Raw genomic sequence first — 25,812 nt, 5'->3', positions numbered from 1 at the left:
CATGTTTGTATGCTTCAAAAATATGAGCCGGATCCATCGCACGTGTTGGATTGGACCGACTTAGAGGTAGATGAGGATGCCTCGTATGAGGAGAGACCGGTAAGAGTTTTGGATAGACGGGATCAAGTTTTGCGAGGCAAGACAATTCCTTTGGTAAAAGTATTGTGGAAACATCACAGAGTCGAGGAAGCGACTTGGGAACGTGAATTAGAAGTCCGAAAAAAATATCCGGATTTGTTTGTTGATGCATGAGCATGTATTCAGAATTAATTTTGTTAATGAGAATTATAAGCATTGTATATGTTTTAACTTGTAAGAACATTGTATATGTTATAATTGTTTGGGAAGAACATGGATTCAATATAAACATTGTATATGTTTCGAGAATGTGGAATATTGATGATGTTGTATCATTTTTTGAAGCATTGTATATGCTATGTGCGATTTTTGAAAATTTGGATTTTGGTTAAACATTATAAATGTTTTGGGAAAATTGAAAATTTCATTTTAATTTAAGACTTGTGAATCGAGTCGGTGTGAATAGATGACCGGAGAATGGGTCATGGTGTTGAACTTGTGGGAGTAACATGGTTGTGAATAGTTCAATTATGTTTTAGAGCCTGATTTGCAATTTTGGGGACGAAATTCTTTAAAGGGGAGAGGTTATAGCAACCCTGGTTTTTGACCCATCTCTTGTGGTGTTTTGGACTCGGGTTTGTATGGTTGGGACGGTGGTTCATGTCTTGCTTCCCTTGTCTTCCCTTTAATGTTGACTATTGGGTTGTAGTTATGTGTTTGGAACAGGTTGGGTGCTTGTTTTTCCAACCCTTTGTTGCACAGAATTTGGCTCCTTTGCTCGAGCGGGCATTCTGACGCTCAAGCAGGCTTCACAAATTTTGCTCCACGCTCGAGTGGGAATTTGGACGCTCGAACGGAGGGACTATATCTGCAAAAATACTGGGAGAGCGTGTTTTACGCTCGAGCGCAGGGTTTCACGCTCAAGCGAGAGTCTGTGTCTGACGCTCGAGCAGGGGTTTCCACGCTCGAGCGGACCGTGTGATAACAAGTCGCGAAAATGACATTTTAGGTCATTTTTCTACTTCCTTTCTCTCTCTAAAAGTCTCAAATCTGCAGATCTAGAGCCTCTCTCTCTAGAAATCATTTTCTTCCTTTGATTTCTCCAAATCCATTGTGATTTTGGCCATAGTTCCTTCGTCAACGTTGTGTAACTTCTCGAGGGCTTTGTTGTGTGCGGTGGAGATCGAATTTCATCGTCGTTATTTTAGGGGTTTCAACTCTTTTCTTCTTCTAAGCTTGAGGTAGGGATTTTCTACACTCTAGTATGGTTTTTAGCTTAGTTATTTGCTATTGTGTATAGATGATGAGATTTGGGTGTAAAATGAAAAGAGGGGTTTGTGATGTATATGAGATAAATGATGTTTGGGGTTGAATATAAACTCTTAGTGTACCAAAATAGTTGATTTTGGGTATTTTGGTTAATATTGGAAAAATAGGGAATTTTGCCCTAATTTGATAAAATGATTATTTTGTATAAATAATTAGAATTAACATTGAATATGTTAAATTTGGTGATTATTGATATAAATGGTGATATTGAATATGTATTATCTCACCTATGGAAGTTTTGAATAAACCATTAAATCCGATATTGAATATATCTTGAAAATAATTGTATTGGGCTATCGGTGGATGATAGCTATGATTGTTGTAGAAATTGTATAAGGATTAGATAATTTAATGCTAATCTATTGTTGGTGTCATTGAATATGACCATGTTGTAAATACATTGTATATGCATGTTTATTGGTAGGAGAAATGGGATGTACTCTATATATGACCATGTTATAAATACATTGTATATGTATGTTTATTGGGAGAAGAAAGAGGATGTACTCCATATATGATTATGTTTATTAATACATTGCATATGTATATTTGTTTGGGGAGGAGAAAGGGGATGGACTCCATTTAAAGCAAGCTGGCCTAAGTGTCCTGGGTGAAAGACCCGAAATCTATTATAAATGGGTGCCGGTTCCCTTGGACGAAATATCCGTAAAATGGCAAGTTTGAAGTGTCTATGTGTGCGTTTTGCATAATTGGAGAACCATTGAGTTATAGTCTCATTTTGGTTGATTGAAAGATAGTGAATTTAACTCATGAATTGAGTAGGATATATAAATTGGAAATGAACTGAGGGACAGTGAGATAAGATTGGCCTTAGTGGCATTTAGATATGTAGGCCTTGTGGATGCTTCCATATCGGTATTGTTTATATACGTGGTATTTATACATTTGCTAAACTTCATAAATTGTGTTAGATTATTTCTACTTGGTTGTTGGCTCACCCTATAAGGGAATACCATTTTTCAGGTGCAGATGAGATGCTTCCTCCAAGGCCATAACGTGGATGGACTTTCAGGAAGCAAGAGCTTATTAATTATGTATTGTTGTGTGCTTGTTAGTATTTGTAAAGCCGAGGGCTTAAGATGTGATGAGCGAGACTCAATTTGTGTAACCAAGCAATGACTTGGAAAGATATAAGCCTACTGGGCATTTAATTGTTTGTTAAACAGTAAACTCTGATGTATGAGAGCACGTTGTTCTCATGTTTATTTCGCATATGAATTATCTTTATTGTATTATTTTGGGGGCGTTACAGTAACCACATACACATGCCCTGTAGGGCTCTAATCTACCTGCTCACCTCTCGGAGCATATGATTGCTGCTGGGACTGGGCCGAAGAGGCTCCCTGATTGGCCCTCAAGGCCTGAACTGACTGCGCTGGCTGGTGACCCTGTTTGCCTCGAACCAGACGCATCAGGTGTGCCACCCAACTGTGGGCAAAATCTCTTCTGGTGTCCCGCCTGCCCACAGTGATAACAAGTGAGCGGCTGGCCTCTGCCCTGACTCTGGCCCTGAGAACGGGCTGAAGAAGATGCTGCACGCTGCCCTCCTTCTCTCTGTGGGCAAGCTGGAGACTTGTGGCCCAACTGACCACATTTGTAACAGATGATGTCTTCCTGACTGCCTCTTCGAGAACCCGAACTCGGTACTGGAAAGGTAAATGCGCTCCCTGGGATTGTTGAGGGTTAGAACCCCTCTGCCTTTTGTTGTTCCCCTGACCATCCTGACTCCTCCTGGAGCCCCTCATCCTCTCCTCCTCAGCATGCATAATAGTCTCAAGATGGGCTGCAGCCTCTACATGGCGCACATACTCCCTAATCATGGACCCGGCCACTCAAAACATGAGTCCGGTCCTCAATTTCTTCTCGAACTCCAAACGCCTGCGCTTCTCGGTCGCCACCAACTCTAGTGCAAACCTCGACAAACTGGTGAATGTAGCCTCAAACTCGGCCACTGGTGTGTTCAGCTGCTTGAGTTGACAAAACTGGTCCCTCAACTTTTCCCTAACAGTGGGAGGCAAAAACTTCTCTTGGAAGGCGTCAACAAAAGCCTCCTAAGTTCCTCCAATACGTCCCCGCACAAACTTCTATCACTGACCCGCGTCTCCCTTCAACTGTAAGGATGCCAAGGTCACCTTCAAACCTCCATCTTCGATGCCAAGCACCTCAAACGTCTTCGTCATCTGCTCCAACCACTTGTCAACCTTCAGTGGCTTCTTAGGATCTCCGAAAAACTCATCTGGATTTGATCAGAAGAACTCCCTCTTCAGAAAAGAAGGCCCTGCTTCAGCTACTTGGGCCTGGACTTGATTCTCAGCCCTGAGAATGTCCATAGATTCCCTCAATGCTCCGGCCATTTCGCGGGCTAGAGTACCCATGGCCTGTTGACCAACCGATTCGGCCACGTTGGCCTGACCAACTCCCTCCTCCTGTGCCGAAATCTCATCCGGTATAGGCATCTCTTGCCTCCAAGGCCTACCACGCCTACCACCACGACCTCGTCCTGACATCCTAATAAAGGTGACAAAAGAAATTAGCACATTTACAAATGTGCCGAAGCTATCTCACGCGCGTCCTAATGCAATGGACAACTGTAATTCATTCCACATAAACACATAATCACATAAACACTTACGAATTTCATTTCCGACTAATGACCGTCCCGTGGCGTTGCTAGAGATCCAGTTAGAAACGGCAGTGATCAAGTGCCTTTCTAACAGGACTCCCAGAAACCCATGGACCCGATCTATATCCTAGAAATTAAATCCCATACCGATATAATCACATAAGCATGTTATCACATAAACACTCAATATCATACATAAGTTTCTAACAAGCGAGACAAACCCATTGTGGTACTAACCACTTCCCATGTATCCAAAGTATTCAAACCCGGTACGCTCTAATACCAAGTTGTAACACCCTCAAAAAAGTACAAGACAACTATTCACAAATTGTCATAAACAAATGGGAAATATCATCTCTTCATTCATCAGAGTTTCCTTTACAAAAGATATTACATGCATTACATTTTCATAAACATTAATCTTGAAACTATAGCATGTAACTCTAACTTCTAAACAACAAAAATAAGTGCCCAAAGGGCTTACAGCTTTCCAAGTTAACACTTGGTTACAACAAAAGAAGAGTTCTAACTCTTTACACATAAAGCCCTTGGCTTGAAATTTTACATTTAACACCAAACAAAATATGTAAAATGGAGTCTTCAACCCCTAAACCTCCCAAGCTATGTCCTTGGAGGTGGCATGTCCTCTGTACCTGAAAAATGGTGTGCCAAGTAGGGTGAGCCAAAGCCTAGTAGAGATATGCTAAACAGTATATGAGAATTAACTAAAATATTAGCATCCGATATATGTTTAACACTTGAAAACCAACTTATACCTTTTTCATAACCAATCAACATTGACATCCATACTTCCATTCACTTACATTTACTTATCCAAATCAATTCATGGACATAGGTCATCATCATCTAAACAATTCAAAATGAGACTACAACTCATTTGTCAATACTTCAATTATAAACATTTATTCAAACACTTCCATTTCTTGCCATTTTACGGAACTACGTCTGAGGGAATCGGCACCTAAATATATATAAGATTTCGGGTCTTTCACCGTGGACACTCCAGCCAACTTAATTATCAATGGAGTCCATCCCCTATCTCCTCCCAAACAAAGATACATATACAATGTATTTAAACGTGTTGTCATATACAATGACCAATTAAATCACGTATTCAATGTTTTAATCCAACCGTCATATTCAATGATATAATCCAATTGATTAGTTTCCATTCACCTAATCATTATGCAATTTCTATAACAATCATGGCTATCCTCTACCGATAGCCCAAAGTAGATATTTCTAAACAGATAAATAAATCTTTCAATAGATAATTTATCAACTCTTCCCATAAGTGAGTGATTTATTAATCCAACTACACCTTTTAATCACATGTTCCTTCAATTCCATAATTTCCAAGTCAATCTCGTTATTTATACAAAATAACTTATTTAATTCAAATTAGAGCAAATCTCCCCATTTATCAAATATTATACCTAAGACCAAATTTCATCAATTCTTCTTAAGTCAAAACATGCTCAAGACCTCTCATGCCCATAAGGAACCCAAATAGAAAACCCCTCTTTTACATATATAGAAACCAACCAAAAATTCACCCAAAACCTTCCTAAATCAAACCATTAATACAAGATGACAATATCTATGTTAAAACCCATATAGGAGAGTAGAATATCCCTACCTCAAGCTTAGAAGAGGAAGAAGAAAGAAAAACCAAAAAGTCGATGGAGGAGAAACGTCGTTTTGCTCCGATCAAAATGAAGCCCTCGACAAGCTCTACAATGTATCTCAAAGGAGCAAGGTGAGGAGAGGCCTCCAACAAAGTAGATCTAAGGATCTATGAGTGAAAAGTGCTTTTTGAGAAAGAGAGAGAGAGTCTCACAGTTTTGAGGGAGAAAGGGGAAGAAAACATAAAGAAAAGGGTTAAGTGAGAGCCTATTTATAGCACTGGGTAAAATTAGAAATAAGCCTCAAAGTCAACCCAAAATATCTAGTCAAAATCCTCAAAAAGTAAGTCTCAAACCGACAGAAAAATCTGGAGAAAACGTCGTAGGTGTCGATCCTTAGACAAGAGGGGGTCGACCCTATCTCCCAGCAACCAACACACAGACATAAGAGGGTTGACCCTCTCCCAGTCTGGTGTCTACCCTATCTTCCAGCAACACCTCCAGAACTTTACCAACAGGTAAGGGTCGACCTTAGGAAGGCTGGTGTCGACCCTAGAATGGAATTTTTAAGTCTCCAAGGAACTTTTGACAAGAATAAGAGCGAACAATCAAACCCAACAAGTTTAAATCGGATTGTACTCCTCCAAAACCAACCCAAAACAACACCAAAGGTTCCCAAAATAGAATAAAATGTTCAAATACACTTACCAAAAGCTTTAAAGAACACAAGTGCTACATGAGCAAAAATGGAGAAAAAAGAAAGGGAGACAAAGACGTACAAAGAGTGAGAGAGAGGCAGAGGGCTCTGCCATGCTAACCCAAACAACTGAAATGAAATGGAAATGAAAAAGAAATGATGGCAAGGAGACAAAAAGGGACCCCACTCACGTGGGTTTGTTTTCCAAAAATATAATTTTTGTAATAATACCTCAAAATTTTATAATATAAATTATAAAATGATATAATTTTTCTCACCACAAAATATAACATTTTTGTACATCACAAAATAGAATATTTTGCTCACTACGAAATATACACATTTTCATTCTTTATAAAATATATAATTTTTCGCCATATGGTACACATCATAAAATCAACTATCAAATATTTATTATGACCCCTATATAATAAATAATAACAACTCTCAAGGTGGTTACTACCAATCATATAATTAAAAAGGACCAAACAGTTAAACATGAGTCACAAAACAAACTCAAATTAAATAAAATCTAAATCATGAGCCTCATCCATAAGTCAAACATGGTCCAATTACATACCAAAATAGGCCCAACAAATTTATCTAAAAATCCTGATCCGAACACCCAAAACTCAATTTCAAATTCTGCTATAAATTAAACTGAACACCAATCAGTCCGTGAATTTTCATAAAATAAATACTCATCATTTAATTCTGAAATTTTTATCTAATGTTCTAGACTCATATGGAAACAACATATAAACATTTCATAATTTTTTGAGATTGGGAACTATTTTTAAAAAATACAAAACCGAACTATTTTCGCACAGAATTTACATAGCAATAAAATTCAAAAATTTGCTCAATTAAATTATATGCTGGCTATTTTAAAAAAAAATAAAAATTGGGTCATTACAACCTACCCTCCTTAAAGAAATTTCGTCCTCGAAATTAAACTCAAGTAATGTAATACATTCTACAGTCACCCACAAACTCACTCAGGTACTTATTAATGCATCAACAAAATTTCTTTGACTACTACATGAGCCTCAACAGGTCACACTGGTAACAAACCAAATCATGACATTTGCACAACAATTGATTATAAAAACTCTTACTAGTATAAACCATTAAATGATTCTTCTATTCACATCGATAATCCAAAGCAACAAAATAGGATTTAATTCCTCAAGCATAGTAAAAATTTTGGCAAAACGATTCCTCAAAATACCAAGACACCATACCTTATTGGTGATAACCCAACTTCAACGAGCTATCTCCATCGCCTAATGCACAATGCATCTCAAGGCCAAAATAACTATCACTACTCCGAGACCATAACAAAATGAAACATTACCTTTTTAAAAGCACTAACTACCAACTCAAAAAGTGACCGCCAACCGTCACAAGACGGACAACACTTAACCAACACTAGGGTGATGCCATAACCCATAACCCAAACAAAATAAAATCAATTCGGACAACGAGCTAGGATTTCCATCAACAAGGCTACAAATCAACATTAACAGTTCCACTCCGATGTGGGGATTACAAAATGGTCTCAATAACATACCTTAAATCTAAGCAAGACTCACCACAACTAGGTAAACACCCAATCTATACATGACCTTCAAGATAAAAGCTAATTCAACTTAACTTCTAAGACATTTGCTCCGAGTTACAACACAAACTCTACACTAGTATTACAGTGACTCACAAGATCCACCCTGAATGCAACCATGATTCGACTAACACAATCCACGGGATACTTAAAACCACAGTGCCATTCCCTTGGCCAATCAACAAGAAATCCTACTTCTCTTCTAGGACTTACCACACATTAAGCACAAGGAAACACCCTCCAAGGTTTAGCAAACAAACTCATAATTCATTCAAACTCATCCAATTGCAAGGAAAAAAGATCCTAGTTCTCAAAGCTACCCAAGTTACACGTGGCCAAAACAATCTAAAATCTAGATTACACCGCCAAACTATTACACTTGTAGAGCCATTCCAAGACTCCATTTGGAAACCACTAGACTAACCAACCAGACACAAGATGTCCTCAAAGGAAAATACAACCATGGCTCAAAACACAACTCATTCCCTTTAGGATAATTCTATTACCAACAAGGGTTGGACACTCCCTCCCTTAACACCTAGGGACAAAACAATTAAATAAATAAAGGCAACAACAATTATGAATATTGTCTGTTCCAAATCTCATCTTTAAACCTCACATAGTTAGCACTTTATAGGTTTTACAACCAAATCTCAAAACAATCAATCTCTTTTGGGAAATACACCCCTACCGCCATTCACAATCTTTACCATGTCAAGGCCACGCCTCTTCCCAAATACACACAAGGGTATACAACCCAAGCTTCAGGAACAACTCCACACATACCCAAGTAAATAGAACAATTTCACAATCATGCAAGGCCAAACATATACCATTCATAACATTTAGCATCAATACTCCTATTAAGGTACATTCTCATCTTCCAACACGAAACTCAACATATGCACATCAAGTAGCATAAAATCACATAACCACATAACAAATAACGAGTTGTTCCTACGAAGATGGTTAGTCGTCCTAGAAATCCTTTTAGACCTCTAATTAGAAATCACGTTGATCAGGCGCATTTCCAATGAGATTTCTAAGAAAATTTCTGGAACCGACACAACATCCTCGAGACTCAACCCCATGCCCACATAAACATATAACATCTTGGCACATATGCATGTTATCACATAGAATGCAAACGTCACTCACAATCCTGAGGTAAACCCAACTATGGTCAAAACCACTTCCCACGAGCCAAGGTATTCAAACTCGGTTCGCTCTGATACAAAGTTGTCACGCCCCGTATTTTATTACTCGGATAAATTACCAATATTCATTAATTAAGTCCATTTACAAATAACATTTCATCCTCGGATGAAATGATGAATAATTAAATATACATATTCCCTATCATTATACAACAATGACATTTACATACAAATAAAAAAAATGCCCTAAGGCTTACAATAAAAGAGAGGACACTACTCTTTACAAAAAAAATGGCACTCAGCCAAACAACAAATGAAGTAGTACAATCCATCACTACATTACACTTATGAAATGGTAAAAACCATTGTTTGATCTTCAAATCCGAAAAGCATTCCCTGTACACATGTACAGGCAGGGGGTGAGCAACCACTAGCCCACCAAACAATCTCATATTAAAACATTAGAAGATATGCGGGTACAAAGATACTCATACATATATGTGAAATCATATCATGTCAAAATCATATGATTTTATCACAGAATCTCTTAAATCCAATTTATTTAATTAACCACAACCAGTTAACTTAAATAAATAAACATCCTTCAATAGCAACATGACATCCTTTTCAATCCATTTAATTATTTCATTATCAATTAAATCAAATAATTAAACAATTCATAATGTCATCTAATAAAGTATCAAATACATTTTATACAGTCTTATGAGATGAATGCATATGGCATGTCATGTTCAAAATATTTTTCTCATCTTTTGAAAATCTTATGCACAATGCCAATTTGAAAATACATTAATCCATCAATTTCAATAAAATTCCAAGGTGGTAAATACGACTCAAGTAATCCCTAGGTTGGTGTCTGCAAGTAGATTATACAAGTATTACCAATTTATCATTTTTACCAGTATTAACTGGAAAGCTCGACACCTATCATCTACACCACCTTTCAATCCCTAGGCTGGTGTCTGCAAGTAGACTATACAAGTACTATCAATTTGTCATTTTTACCAATTTGTCCTTTTTACCAGTATTAACTGGAAGGCTCGACACCTATCATCTATATCATCTTCCAAGACTTACCACCGTATTTATCCCAAAATCATTTTATGAAAACTTGTTTCCCTACATTCCTTTCTCAATGCAAAGTTTTCAAATCAAATTTCAAAACTCATCATTATCAAATGAATTGATATACCAATGCAATAATTAATAATACAATGCAATATTTCTTCCACTTTCAATACTTCCACACAATATTCCCATTGTGATCAAAATTCTCATTTCTCTTTTCAATATAATTTCTAATGCAATTCCAAGAGATAATACAACCATATCCATATTCATATAGTCTCCACATGTTAATCAACATTCCCAATTTAGCCATTTCAAGACAAATTTATAACATATTATATATCAAATTTCCAAAGTTTCATCATTTCTCATCCTTCCAAGAAATCCCTCATTTAAATGCAACATGGTAAATTTTCACCGATAGCTAAAATAGTTATCTCTAATATATTAATTAAAAGATAACAGCATGGACATACAGTCCAACATATAACCATAACTTGGAATCTCCCATTATTCTCAACATATAGAAACGAATCATATTCCACATTTTATCAAATATGAACAAATACACTAGTTTTCATATCACAATCACGTCTGGTAACCTCTCAAGGTCCATTTCTAACTGTGTCGGTTTTATTCCAACAAATACATTAAGTAAAATAATACCGTTAATGTCAAAAAAAAAATCATTTTTTTTCCAAACTCATTCTCCAAGCATTATTCAATTATGACATCCTATTTTGATCAAAAGCCCCAAAAGTTAAATGTAATTCCTTTGTTTTCTTTAAAAATGCTCTTTTGGTCGCAAAACGGTAAAAAATTCAAAACCGATCAAATTGAAGTCCATTTTTGTTCAAATTTAAAATATAACTCTTTCATAACCTTACAAACATATTCCACGTTTACATTTTCGCAATTTGGACATCAACTCTTTATTTTTCTCAAAATTTCTCTTTTGAGCAAATAAATCACAAATTTTTCAAAAATTCTAATTAAATTATATACAACTCTAAGCTCTATATAATCAAGTAAAAGTACATAAAGAAGTGTAAGAAAAATCTCTACTTAATAATTTATACAATATTCCTCGATATCAATTTATTTTTCTCAAAAATAAATTCCAAAACTCAAGGATGAGACAAATATTTCAATATTAATTTCTCAAAATAAATTATCTAACCATAATATGATGTAGATACAATCCATACAACTATTAAATTTTATTTTCAGATTTCTTTACAAAATTATCAACACAAAATGATTTTCCCAAATCAATCTCAAAATGCCACATTCTTAACATTTCAACATTATTTTTTCTTCAAAAAATTTCCAAACAAAAATCTGAATATATATATATATATATGCAATATCTCATATAATGATATATTTTCTCAAAATAACCCTAACATAGCTTTAATGTAAAAATATGAAGAAAGTCCCTACCTCAAATAATGAAGAAGAGCAGATTTGGAAGGCACATCTTGCCCGATCATGAATCCGAGGCTACCCTTCTGAAGACCCCCATTTTAAACTCAAAGTTTGAGTAAAAATGAAGGAAATAGAAAGGGAGAGAGAGACGTACAAAGAGTGAGAGAGAGGCAGAGGGCTCTGCCATGCCAACCCAAACAATTGAAATGAAATGAAAAGGAAGAAGAAATGATGGCAAGGAGACAAAATGGGGGCCTACCCACATGGGTTTGTTTTCCAAAAATATAATTTTTTGTAATAATACCTCAAAATTTTATAATATAAATTATTAAATGATATAATTTTTCTCACCACAAAATATAATATTTTTGTACACCACAAAATAGAATATTTTGCTCACTACGAAATATACACATTTTCATTCTTTATAAAATATATAATTTTTCGTCATTTGGTGCACATCATGAAATCAACTATCAAATATTTATTATAACCCATATATAATAAATAATAACAACTCCCAAGGTAGTTACTACCAATCATATAATTAAAAAGGATCAAACAGTTAAACATGAGTCATTAAACAAACTCAAATTAAATTAAATCTAAATCATGGGTCTCACCCATAAGTTAAAAATGGTCCAATTATATACCAAAATAGACCCAACAAATTTATCTCAAATCCTTATCCGAACACCCAAAACACAATTTCATATTCTGCTATAAATTAAACTGAACACCAATCAGTCTGTGAATTTTCATAAAATAAATGCTCATTATTTAATTCTGAAATTTTTATCCAACGTGCTAGACTCATATGGGAACAACATATAAAAATTTAATAATTTTCTGAGATCTAGAACTATTTTAAAAAAATACAAAATCGAAATATTTTCGCACAGAATTTACACAGCAATCAAATTCGAAAATTTGCTGAATTAAATCATGCGCTGGCTATTTAAATTTTTTTTTTTGGGTCATTACATATTGTAAATCAATAGAGTGTTCTCTAAAATTGTAATACAACTTAAAAGAAGAATTTGTTTTGCAAAATGAGGGAATCATAAGTTACAAAAACCAAAATACGCCTTATTCTTTTTTCCATCAACTTCCTCTGCAACCCTGATGACCATTGCCTTTGCCGACCAACCCTTGTCCTTCCATTCAGCCACAACAACCCCTTCTCCCAGTCCTTGCTTTCCATCTCCAACCTCTCTTGCACTCCTTCCCGTCGTACCCAACTGCACCTTCACCACACTCGCTACTGCAACCCTCTTACCCAATCCATTTTCTTCTCTTCCACGTAGGCACCTGCCACCCCTCCTCCACCTTAACCAATTGTCGGTGAAAGAAGGATTATTTTGTAATTTGACCAAGATTGTCACCTAGTTTGAATTATTTTAAAAGTTTCCATTATTGTTATAATTATTTTTCTTTTTCCCATCAAATTGTATTTTTTTGTTACCTCTTTATCATTTAATTGCAATTTTTCTTTCATTTTTCAACATTTGTGCAAAATTGAGAGAAATTTTTTGGCCTATTTTAAGAACTCAATTAAAAGTTAACTTTTAATTTTTTTTAATATATTTAAATCATATCACATTTCTATTCTTTTTTACATATTTAAAAAATAAAAATAAATTGAAAAACCCAAAAAACTTACTTCCTAAAATAGGAGTTTGTGGGTTGGATAGGATAAGGGTGTTTGTCGAGTTTGACATTGTTGAAGGAAAAAAAATTGTACAAAAAAAGTAGTGCACCCAGACCATGTGCTACTATCACTTAAGCTGCACGGAAAAAAGATTGGTGATTACAGTGTAACAGTATATATATAGAGTAGCTGTCATTTTTCTTCACTCTCTAGACCAAATCTTCTTCTCAACCAAAATTGTAACTGCTTGCCTCATGTTGTGTTCTCCTCTCCACTCTCTCTCTCTCTCTCTCTCTCTCTCTCTCTCTCTTTGTATATATATATATGTATATACACACACGTATATATAGTAGCTAAGTTGTCAACTCTACCAAAATTGTAGCTGCACACACGTATATATAGAACAAATAATTTTGATAAATAATTTTAGTGGAACAAATTTTTTTACCTAGGTCTTTATCAATTTTAATTGAATAATTTTTTCCTAATTTTTTTGTTCTAATTTTGTTTTATTAAATTATTTTATTTATAATTTTAATGATTATATGTGCAAGTAAATTTTTGTATGGTTACAAACAAATAAAAAAATGTAAATTATCGTTTTATTCATGAATTTTTTTTCAATATAAAAGGGCCCCAATTTTCGAAATTCACCTTAGGCCCCAACGAACTCAGGGCCGGCCCTGGTTTGTGTCCCTGGTGTGCCCCTCGATCTCCAACAAGTGGTATCAGAGCCTGGGTGGTGAAAAATTGAGTTTTTTCCGAAAGTGCCCAGATTTCGAAGTAACTAAAATCTATTTTCGAGCATACCAGGAGGAAGCTCTAGAGGAGAAGAGTCCGAAACTATAAACCATAGACCCAAAGAACCACACACGCACCCTCACGCACCAATAGAGGAACGCGCGTGAATCCAACGCACACCACGCACCGGCGAGAGGAAGAAGACGAGTGGAGTGCGCGTGTTTCTAACGTCAGCCTGACGTCATCCTGAGCCGAGCCGAGGGAGAAGTCAGCCTCGCTGAGCCTCTGACCGAGCCGTCAAGCCGAACTGGAACCGTTGACCAGTCACTGACCAAGCAGAGCCGGAGCCGGAGCCGAGCCACTAAGCCGCGTACTGGAGTTGTTGACCAGTGCTGAGCTTCGTTGACCACGCTGCCAAGCCGCGCCATCGAGTCACTGACATTAGCCTGACGCCAGCTAAACCGGAGAAATTATCCAGTGCAGCTCAGCTGCACCAGATTCTGCAGATCTGAACCATCCAAACTATTTTGGCTTGATCTAAGTCATTCGGAGTCCATTTTTGATGATCCAATAGTACTTTCCAACTATTTGTAGTATTCCGGACACATCCGTAAGGTCAGCTCTACCAAAATTGTAGCTGCCTCTGCGTCTCTGTCTATTGTATTCTCCACTCCACACACTCTCTCTTGTTGGATTTCAACCTAATGGTAGCTCCACTATGGACAATAGAAGGTGGCTCTCTCACTCCACCAACCCACTAGCTAGTGGATGAAGCTAGTGGAAGAGGTAGGTGGTTACAAATCACACCTCTCTATTGTGTACATAAATGGAGGTGAGGAGGAGGGCTGAAAGTGTGGCAAAGAGAGAGCAATACCTGTGATATACAAGAACAGTGTCTGTGAGGCAGAGAGAGTAAGCTATATATTGTGGGAGAGTGTGAATTGAGTGTGTAATCATCTTCTTGTTAATATATAATGTTATCGCTCCTGTGGACGTAGACATTGAGGCCGAACCACGTTAAAACTGTTGTGTTATTGCTTGTTTGTGTCCCTGGTGTGCCCCTCGATCTCCAACAAGTGGTATCAGAGCCTGGGTGGTGAAAAATCGAGTTTTTTTCGAAAGTGCCCAGATTTCGAAGTAACTGAAATATATTTTCGAGCATACCATGAGGAAGCTCTAGAGGAGAAGAGTCCGGAACTGTAAACCACAGTCCCAAAGAACTACACACGTTCCCTCACGCGCCAATAGAAGAACGCACGTGAATCCAACGCACACCACACGCCGGCGAGAGGAAGAAGACGAGTGGAGCGCGCGTGTTTCTAATGTCAGCCTGACGTCATCCTGAGTCGAGCCGAGGGAGAAGTCAGCCTCGCCGAGCCTCTGACCGAACCGTCAAGCCGAACTGGAGCCGTTGACTAGTCGCTGACCAAGCAGAGCCAGAGCCGAGCCACTAAGCTGCGTACTGGAGCTGTTGACCAGTGTTGAGTTTCGTTGACCACGCTACCAAGCCGGGCCATTGAGTCACTGACGTCAGCCTAATGCCAGCTGAACCGGAGGAATTATCCAGTGTAGCTTAGCCGCACCAGATTCTGCAGATCTGAACCATCCAAACTATTTTGGCTTGATCTAAGTCATTCGGAGTCCATTTCTGACGATCCAATAGTACTTTTCAACTATTTGGAGTATTCCGGACACATCCGTAAAGTCAGATTGTTGAATTAGAATTTCTGTAAAAAGAAAGAAGTTTAAAATGGTAGGAAGAGATGCAAGTTTCATGATAGAGCCTGTTAATGGTAACAATGACTTTACTCAGTGGCAGCAAAGAGTAAAAAATATTTTAATGCTGGAGGGCTCGGTAAAAGCTCTCAACAAAAAGTCCAACAAACTGGTAGACATGCAGGATGGCAAGTCGGAGGAGTTGAGAGAATTGGCAAACAGTACAATCCAGTTATATCTTGGGACTAACACACTCCGAGAAGTCATCAATAAACAAGATCTAGCAGAGCTATGGGCAAAGTTAGAAATGAGGTACAAACCAAAGTCTTTGACAAATCGGTTATCTTTGAAGAAGCAGCTGCATACACTTCAAATGCCAGAAGGAGCGAACCTTACAGAACATCTGGACGAGTTCAACAGGCTCACAATGGAGTTGGATGCTATTGGGGTGAAGACCGAGGAGGAAGATAAGGCTATTATCTTGCTGGTCTCCTTACCTTCATCATATGAGCATCTCAGGACTACTCTATTGTACGAGAAGGATACTCTTGGACTAGATGAGGTGGTTGCTACACTTATTTCTCATGAGGCAATGAAGAAAAAGGAAAGTAGCAAGTACCTAGAAGGAAATGCCATGGCTGCATCAGAAAATGAACAAGGTAGAGGCAGGTCCAATGATAGACGGGGTAGATACAAATCTAGAGGACGTTTACAATCAAGGCCAGGCTACAAGAGAAAGTGCTATTACTGTGATCAGGAGGATCACCTCATCAAAGACTGTGCAAAGCTCAAGAAGGATAAGGCAAACAAGGAACAAGCAAGCTCATCAAATGTCATTGCTGTAGTGGATGCTGAGGATGAGTATGTACTCACTGTTTCGTCGAGTATGATGAAACATGATTGGATTTTAGATTCCAGAAGCACATACCATATATGCATGGACAGGAAACTTTTTTCCACCTACCAAGCGAAAGACGGAGGTATTGTTCGTGTGGCTAACAACACTATGAGTAAGATTGTTGGCATTGGAACAGTACGGCTCCGAATAGAAGATGAAAAAAATTTCACGTTGGGTGGAGTCTGACATGTGCCGAGACTGAAGAAGAATCTAATTTCCTTAAGTATGCTAGACTTGAAGGGTTACAACTTTTCATCTAGTAAAGGAAATCTCAAAGTTATCCACGGAGATACGGTGATGCTACATGGACGACTAGAGGGGAATATGTACAGACTTGTTGAAGAGGTTGTGACAAAAGGAGCTACTGTCACTTACCAGACAAGTAGTACAAGACACGTACCAAAAAGACATAGGGCTCAGCAGACATGGCAACCAAAGTGTACAAGAACGCATGGAGGCAGTTCGAAGGTACACAAAACGGAACCATTGCAGCCAATTTTGAAGAAAGCTTAGAGCAAAGAGACCAAGACTGCAAAGCACGTCCCAAGAAAGAAAAGAGTTTCTTTTACTCCTAAATTAGAGATATATTGCGATCTCTCCAAGACTGTATGGAAGGGAGAGATGCGATCACAAAGAGTGGCAAAGTAAGCTTTGCATGACACCCCAGTGAGGGGGTATAGGGCACTCCAAGCAGGGGGTGTTATTGTGGATCACCCCATATGGGTTGAGGAGGTGATTTGTTGGATTTCAACCCAATGGTAGCTCCACTATGGACAATAGAAGGTGGCTCTCCCACTCCACCAACCCATTAGCTAGTGGATGAAGCTAGTGGAAGAGGTTGGTGGTGACCAATCACACCTCTCCATTGTGTATATAAATGGAGGTAAGGAGGAGGGCCGAAAGTGTGGCAAAGAGAGAGCAATACCTGTGATATACAAGAGCAGTGTCTGTGAGGCAGAGAGAGTAAGCTGTATATTGTGAGAGAGTGTGAGTTGAGTGTGTAATCCTCCTCTTGTAAATATATAGTGTTATCGCTCCTATGGACGTAGGCATTGAGGCCGAACCACGTTAAAATTCTTGTGTTATTGCTTGTGTTTGTCCCTGGTGTGCCCCTCGATCCCCAATATCTCTCTCTGGATCCCTGTCCCCTTTCTGTCCCATTAATCTCATCTTGCCACGTGTATATAAAACAAATGAAATTCTTCACCACTTCCTACTACTTTTCTCGTCTTTCTATTTTCCTTTGCTCTGCTTCACCACGATAGCCCTCTCTCTCTCTTCCGCCCCTTCTTTCTGTTGTGCTTCCACTCTTCTACCATCCATCTTCCCTTCTAATTTTTGAACCCAAATCGGTGAATCACACCAAAATATAAAAAGGGAACGTTTATAATACGGAAATCTGATTTTGAGGTACATACATGAAATTATGAAATTAATTACTAGTCATTAGATGTAATGTTTCAGTCCGGGTCATTCATTACGTCTTATAATTCTTCTACTTTTTATTTAAGCAAGGATAAGTTTATTTATGTAATATTTCAACGTCTTTGGAGGAAAAAAGAACGTTGGCAATTAATTAATTAATCAATTTTAAATTTGATTTAGATAAGATATTATAATGAATCCTAAAAATTACAATCATAATAATTTGGAAAAATATGGATTTTGAAAGTGAAAGCAAACAAAGTGGGTTTTCGTTTTTGGAGAAAAAAAAATTGTAACGCCCTCAAAATAATTCAATAAAGATAACTCATATGTGGAATAAATATGAGAAAAAACATACTTTCATACATCAGAGTCTACTGTTTAACAACTAATTAAATGCCATGTAGGCTTACATCTTTCCAAGTCATTGCTTGGTTACACAAATTGAGTCTCGCTCATTACATCTTAAGCCCTTGGCTTTACAAATACCAACATACACTCAACAAAATATAATTAAGAAGCTCTTGCTTCCCGAAAGTCCATCCACGCTATTGCCTAGCACTTGGCCAAACAACAAGTGAAGTAGTACAATCTATCACTACATTGCACTTATGAAATGGTAAAACCCATGGTTTGATCTTCAAATCCAAAAAGCATTCCATGTACACATGTACAGGCAGGGGGTGAGCAAGGCCCACCGAACAATCTCATATTAAAACATTAAAAGATATGCGGGGACAAAGATACTTATACATATACGTGAAATCATATCATGTCAAAACCATATGATTTTATTACATAATCTCTTAAATCCAAGGCCTGCATATTCATATGCCACTAAGACCAATCTTATTCCATTTTCCTTCAATTCATAACCAGTTCATATATGCTACTTAATTCATGAGTTAAATTCATTATCTTTCAACAACCAAAATGAGACTACAACTCAATGGTTTTCCAATTATGCACAACACACATAAACACTTCAAACTTTGCCATTTTACGGATATTTCGTCTGAAGGAACCGACACCCATTTATATATAGATTTTCGGGTCTTTCACCAAGGACACTCCGGCCAACTTGCTTTAAATGGTGTCCATCCCCTTTCTCCTCCCAAATAAATATACATATGCAATGTATTTATAAACATAATCATATATGGAGTATATCCCCTTTCTCATTCCAATAAACATACATATGCAATGTATTTATAACATGGTCATATATGGAGTACATCCCCTTTCTCCTCATAATAAACATACATATGCAATGTATTTATAACATAGTCATATTCAATGACAGCCAACAATAGATTAGCATTATATCGCCTAATCCTCATATAATTTCTACAATAATCATAGCTATCCTCCACCAATAGCCCAATACATTTATTTCCAAGAGATGTTCAATATCGGAATAAATAGTTTATTCAAAACTTCCGTAGGTGAGATAATACATATCCAATATCACCATCTATATCAATAACCATTCAATTTAACATATTCAATGTTAATTCCAATTATTTATACAAAATAATCATTTTATCAAATTAGGGTAAAAATCGCCTTTTTTCCATTATTGACCCAAACACCCAAAATCAACTATTTTGGTACACCAAGATCTTATATTCAAACCCATACTCATTTATCTCTCATACATCAAAAACCCCTCTTTTCATTTCACACCCAAATCCTAGATTTGTCCAAACCATAACCAAATCTCATCATCTATAGACAATAGCAAATAATTAAGCTAAAAATCATATTAGAGTGTAGAAAATTCCTACTTATTAAATATTACCATTTGATCAAAATTCTCATTTATCATTTTAATATAATTTCTAATACAATTCCAAGAGATAATACAACCATATCCATATTCATATAGTCTCCACATGTTAATCAACATTCCCAATTTAGTCATTTCAAGACAAATTTATAACATATTATATATCAAACTTCCAAAGTTTCATCATTTCTCATCCTTCCAAGAAATCCCCCATTTAAATGCAACATGGAAAATTTTCACCGATAGCCAAAATAGTTATCTCTAACATATTAATTAAAAGATAACAACATGGACATACAATCCAACATATAACTATAACTTGGAATCTCTCATGATTCCCAACATTTAGAAACAAATCATATTCCATATTTTATCAAATTTGAACAACTACACTAGTTTTCATATCACAATCACATCCGGTAACCTCTCAAAGTCCATTTCTAACTGTGTCGGTTTTATTCCAACAAATACATTAAGTAAAATAATACCATTAATGCCCAAGAAAACATCATTTTCTTTCCAAACTCATTCTCCAAACATTATTCAACTATGACATCCTATTTTAATCGAAATCCCCAAAATTTAAACATAATTTTTTGTTTTCTTTAAAAATGCTCTCTTGGCCACAAACCGATAAAAATTTCAAAACCAATAGAATCGAAGTCCGTTCTTATTCAATTTTAAAACTTAACTCTTTCATAACCTTACAAACATATTCCAAGTTTACACTTTCACAATTTGGGCATCAACTTTTTATTTTTCTCAAAATTTCTCTTTTAAGCAAATAAATCACAAATTTTTCAAAAATTCTAATTAAATTATATACAACTCTAAACTCTATATAATCAAGCAAAAGTGCATAAAGAAGTGTTGAAAAAATCTCTATTTAACAATTTACACAATATTCCTCAATATCAATTTATTTTTCTCAAAAATAAATTCCAAAACTCAAGGATGAGATAAATATTTCAACATTAATTTCTCAAAATAAAATATCTAACCATAATATGATGTAGATATAATCCATACAACTATTAATTTCTATTTTCGGATTTCTTTTACAAAATTAACAACACAATGATTTTTCCAAAATCAATCTCAAAATACCAACATTCTTAACATTTCAACAAAATTTTTCATCCAAAAATTACTAAACAAAAATCTGAAAATATATCTATATGTAATACCTCTTATAATGATATATTTTTTCAAAATAACCCTAATATAGGTTTAATGTAAAAATATGAAGAAAGTCTCTACTTCAAATATGAAGAAAAACAAATCTGAAAAGGCAAACGTCGTTCAATCATCAATCTGAGACTACCGGTGTGAAGAGTGCAGTGAGCTCTCTAACTTTCGTTTACAAAGATTGTGTAAAATCTCATTCTAAGAACTCCCACTTTAAATTCAAAGCTTGAGCAACAATGGTGGAAATTGGAGAGAGAGAGAGAGAGACGTTGGGAGGGAGAGAGAGTTCAGCCAAAATGAAGAGCAAAAAGGAGGGGAAGGCAAAGGCATGGGGGGAGACAACCCCACGTGGGTTTGGTTGCTTTTCCAAAAAAAAAAAAAAATGATTTTTCAAAAAAAATATTATAATTTTTTGTAATAATATTTTTAAATATTATAATATAAATTATAAAATGGCATAATTTTTCTCACTATAAAATATGATATTTTTGTATACCACAAAATATAAGATTTTGCTTACCACAAAATATGTACTCATTTTATTCACTACAAAAAATATATAATTCTTTTTTACCATATGGTACACACCATAAAATCAACTATTAAATATTTATTATAATCTTATATAATAAATAATAGCAACTCCCAATATGGTTACTACCAATCACATAATTAAAAAGGTATAAATAGTTAAACATGAGTCATTAAACAAACTCAATTTAAATTAAATCTAAGTCATGGATCTTGAATTTAAATTCCCACTCATAAGCCAAACATCACCCAATTACATATCAAATTAGACCCAACAAATCTATCCAAATATTGATCTAAACATTAAAAATTAAATAACAAAATTCTGCTATAAATTAAACTGAACACCAATCAATCCGTGAATTTTCATAAAATAAATAGTCATCATTTAATTCTAAAATTTTTATCCAACGTGCTAGTCTCATATAGGAACAACATTTAAAATTTTCATAATTTTCTGAGATTGGTAACTATTTTTTAAAAATACAAAACAGAACTATTTTCGCACAGAATTTACATAGCACTCAAATTCGAAAATTTGCCTAATTAAATTATGCACTAATTATTTTTAAAAAAAAATTATGGGTCACTACAAAAATGGTGGTAATTAATTAATTAATTTTAAATTTAATTTATATAAGATATTATAATGAACTAATAAATTACAATCATAATAATAAAAATTAAGTACAAAATTAAACTAATACACAAAAAATAAGAGAGAGATTTGAATTACTGATCTTCTATTGAAATGTAAGAGTTTTGACTAATTAAATTAATCCTGTTGATATGAAATGCATTTAATTAATTGAAAAAATCAACCATTGCCCTTTCAATTATATAACACCTTCTTCCAAATTAACTTCAAAATAATTATTTTATTATTTTAATCAAATCAAACAATTTAAGTTAATTGTCTAGCCATAATAATTAAATCAAGGGGTATATTAATAAATCTTATATCCATGACTTATGAATCATTTAGTTCTATAAATATTTTTACTTGCCATTCATTTTTGTTTTATTGAACGAAATCAACCATTTGTCCACTAAACATGATTTTAATTGCTATTCAATTTTTTTTTTTTCATGCAAAAAATAGATATGTAGATAGGTTACTCTACATATCCGTTAGGAAGTATTGTCTCTCAGCACCCCACTGCACATTTGTAAGAGTACAATAAAATTAATTAGATGAAACTAAATGCTAACTATTATTAGAATTATTGTAAGTTTTGTCATACTAAATAATCATATTGACTAACAAATTAGTACCACAAATGTTCTCATCACTGTTCTTTTTATAGTAAATATACAATATATATATATATATATATCTATATAATAAGGGAAGAGAGTTTTTGAAAATGTATAAAAATGTATGTGAGATACATTTTGATTGAATGGTTGAGATTAATTTCAAATTTATATCAATGGCTCAGATCAAAATATCTCCCGCCCAACACTTCTCTCCACCTACCCATGTCTGCCTCCCCACCTTCCCTTTCTATCTCTCTCCCTCTCCCTCTCTGTTCTTGAATCTCTTTCACAGATACATCTCTCTCTGCCTCCCCACCGACCACCTCTCCTCTCCCTCGCCGGAGACCCAAACTCGAACCCTCTATTCCTGTCTTCCACCCTTCATCTCCCGCTCCTTCATCCCCCTTCCCCATTTTAGGCCTTTGTTTTGCATCGTCGAACCCAAACTCGAACCCTCCTTCTTCCTCCCTTCATCTCCACCTACCCACTCCTGTCTTCGATTCAGAAAGAGGAGGGCATCGTCGTCCCGCCCCGCCGACGCCGACGCCGACGCCCTACCCCGCCATTCCCGACAAGAAGGCCCCTGTTTATGAAGATTCTGCATCATAAACAGTATGTTTTGACAGTATGTTCCTGTTATGTCTATAATGGCCCCTGTATAAAGTTTTGTTTATTAAATAATTGGGTTTGATATTTTGAAGATAATGGAATCCTTCATTAGAGATTCTGCATCAACTTATGAAGATTCTGATTTGGGTTTGATATTTTGTACCCTTCTCTCTCTCTTCTTCTCCTTCATTACAGATCGTAATTAAAGTTTTGTTTATTAAATAATTTCATGTTTTGGGTTTGATGTTTATTAAAGTTATGAAGATTCTGATTTGGGTTTGATATTGGGTTTGATGTTTATTGAAGTTTTGTTCATTACAGATCGTAATCAAATGGAATCCCCTAAAAAGGTTCAGAAACCAAAAAAAAAAAGAAGAGGAAACATAACAAACTATCCCATAAATTTGTGCCCTCAAAAAAAGAGTAGAATCAGTGCCCTCAAATTTGTCCCCCAAAACCCCTGCGTTGAGCTACAACCAAATAACTTATAGAAGTAAAAAGAAGACACCATACCAAGCTTGAAAGTTCAATAGGGGTTCATAAAGATTTGGTTTTGTGGGTTTAGAGGTTAGAAGTGCCAGAAAATTATAAAGAAGAAGAAGAAGAAGAAAAAGTGTAATGACTCGAATTTTTTTTAATAATCATTACATAATTTAATTGAATAGTTGTTGCACTACGTGATTAGTGATATTTGCTTTATATTAAAAGATTATTTGTAAATGGGTTTATGATAATTGAAAAAAAAAATAGTTCTTTTTTTGTCACATATGTTCAGGGTGAAATTTGTGTCTCTTGAGTTGAAGACCTTACTTACGAAAATTTTATGAAGTTTTTATGCATGAATAATTATTTTCTGAAAATTTACAAATTGAACAGTGTTGAGATTTGATATTAAAATCAAGACTTGAGGTAAAACTTATTGGGTTTAGTTTTGCATATATTTGGGGCATGTTTAGTTATGGGTGGAAATTTGATTCAAAAGCCATAATTTAGAATCAATTTAAATTGGGTTCATATAACACATATTTAATTTGTTTAGTCCTTTTAATTATGTGAATGGAAGGTACCACTTTGAGAGTTGTTATTATTTATTACATTGCATTATAATAAATGTTTGAAAAGTGTAATCACTACAAACTACTTTGAGAAGTGTAATCACTACAAACCACACATAAAGCAATTTCATGTTTTTTTTTTTGTGTGTATATAATTTATGGTTTCCTACCAAAATTGCTTTCTCTGTATTTAGATAAGCCCCACTGTCTATTAGATTTCTGTTCTCTGTCGCCAATCTCTATCGTGTTTGCTGGTGTTGGCTGTTTCTGGGTGCTGGTGTTTTCTACTGATTTGTGATGTGTTTCAAGGTGTGAGTGGCAATTTGGTTGAAATCTTCATATCAGTAGGCGTGTTTGCTGGTGTTCACTACAAACTATCAATAAAGTTTTATATTCTTAAGTGTTATTAGGCGTGTTTATAATACAGTTTTATTTTTGCACTTTTCTCTATCCTCACTTAATAACTAGCATGTTATCAATCACCTACAAAGCATACAAACCAACTAATCCCTTTTTCTTTTCTTTTTTTTAGTAGGCAGGTCAATTAATTGGTTTGAGGCAAAGGTGGTGTTGGGTATGAGGTGAGGAAAAGCCGTGAATTTCATGTAATGATTTTTTGAAATGGTTTAGATTTTAGAAACCTATCTTCATGTAATGATTTTTTAAAATGGGTTAGATTTAAATGTGTTTCTAAATGGTTTTGATTTCAAAAATATGAAAATGATAAATGAACCAACGCAATTATTATAATGGGTTTCTAAATGAGTTTCTAAAATCAATTTTCATGTACTGATTTTCGGAAACCTATCTTTATTTTGTTTAATTTAGTTCCCCTATGTAACTATTCTATTTATATCATTTGGAGAATTAATTATGTTTTTCTCATTCTCTTTCTAACTGTTTTGTTTCATTCAGTTTCATTCTCTCTTTCATTTTTCAGTTGTGGTAAGTATCTTTTATAAGTATTTGGTTGTGATCTTTGTTTAAAAAAATAGTACAGTTAATTTTATTTAATGAACCTTAGGTTTAATAGTACTATTCAGTTCACTTCACTAATTGTGCAAACAAATGTACTATTCATGTGAATGTACTATTCAGTTCACTTCACTAATTGTGTGTTGCAAACAATTATTCAGTTCACACAGTTTTCTTTGCCACAGTTTATTTTGTCCATTAACATTGATTTCAAGTTTGATTCTTTTTGTGTTGCCTACTAATTGTTATACATAATGCTTCAACTAGAAAATGAGATATGCATTA

At 35.3% G+C, this 25,812-nt stretch overlaps 1 long non-coding RNA gene across 1 annotated transcript; it reads left to right on the top strand.

Moving 5' to 3' along the window:
- The first annotated feature begins 22,978 nt into the window (after positions 1-22,978).
- Positions 22,979-25,407, top strand: LOC145800081 (uncharacterized). Its single transcript, XR_014341405.1, has 3 exons — positions 22,979-23,500; positions 23,612-23,644; positions 25,085-25,407. It is a non-coding gene; the product is annotated as an uncharacterized LOC145800081 (long non-coding RNA).
- The last annotated feature ends 405 nt before the right edge of the window (positions 25,408-25,812 follow it).

Source organism: Camellia sinensis, chromosome 9, assembly GCF_055761805.1.
Source record: "Camellia sinensis isolate YWXY chromosome 9, ASM5576180v1, whole genome shotgun sequence".
Lineage (NCBI taxonomy): Eukaryota > Viridiplantae > Streptophyta > Magnoliopsida > Ericales > Theaceae > Camellia > Camellia sinensis.
Note: the sequence above shows the minus strand (reverse complement) of the source record. Positions and strands in the feature narration are given on the sequence as shown.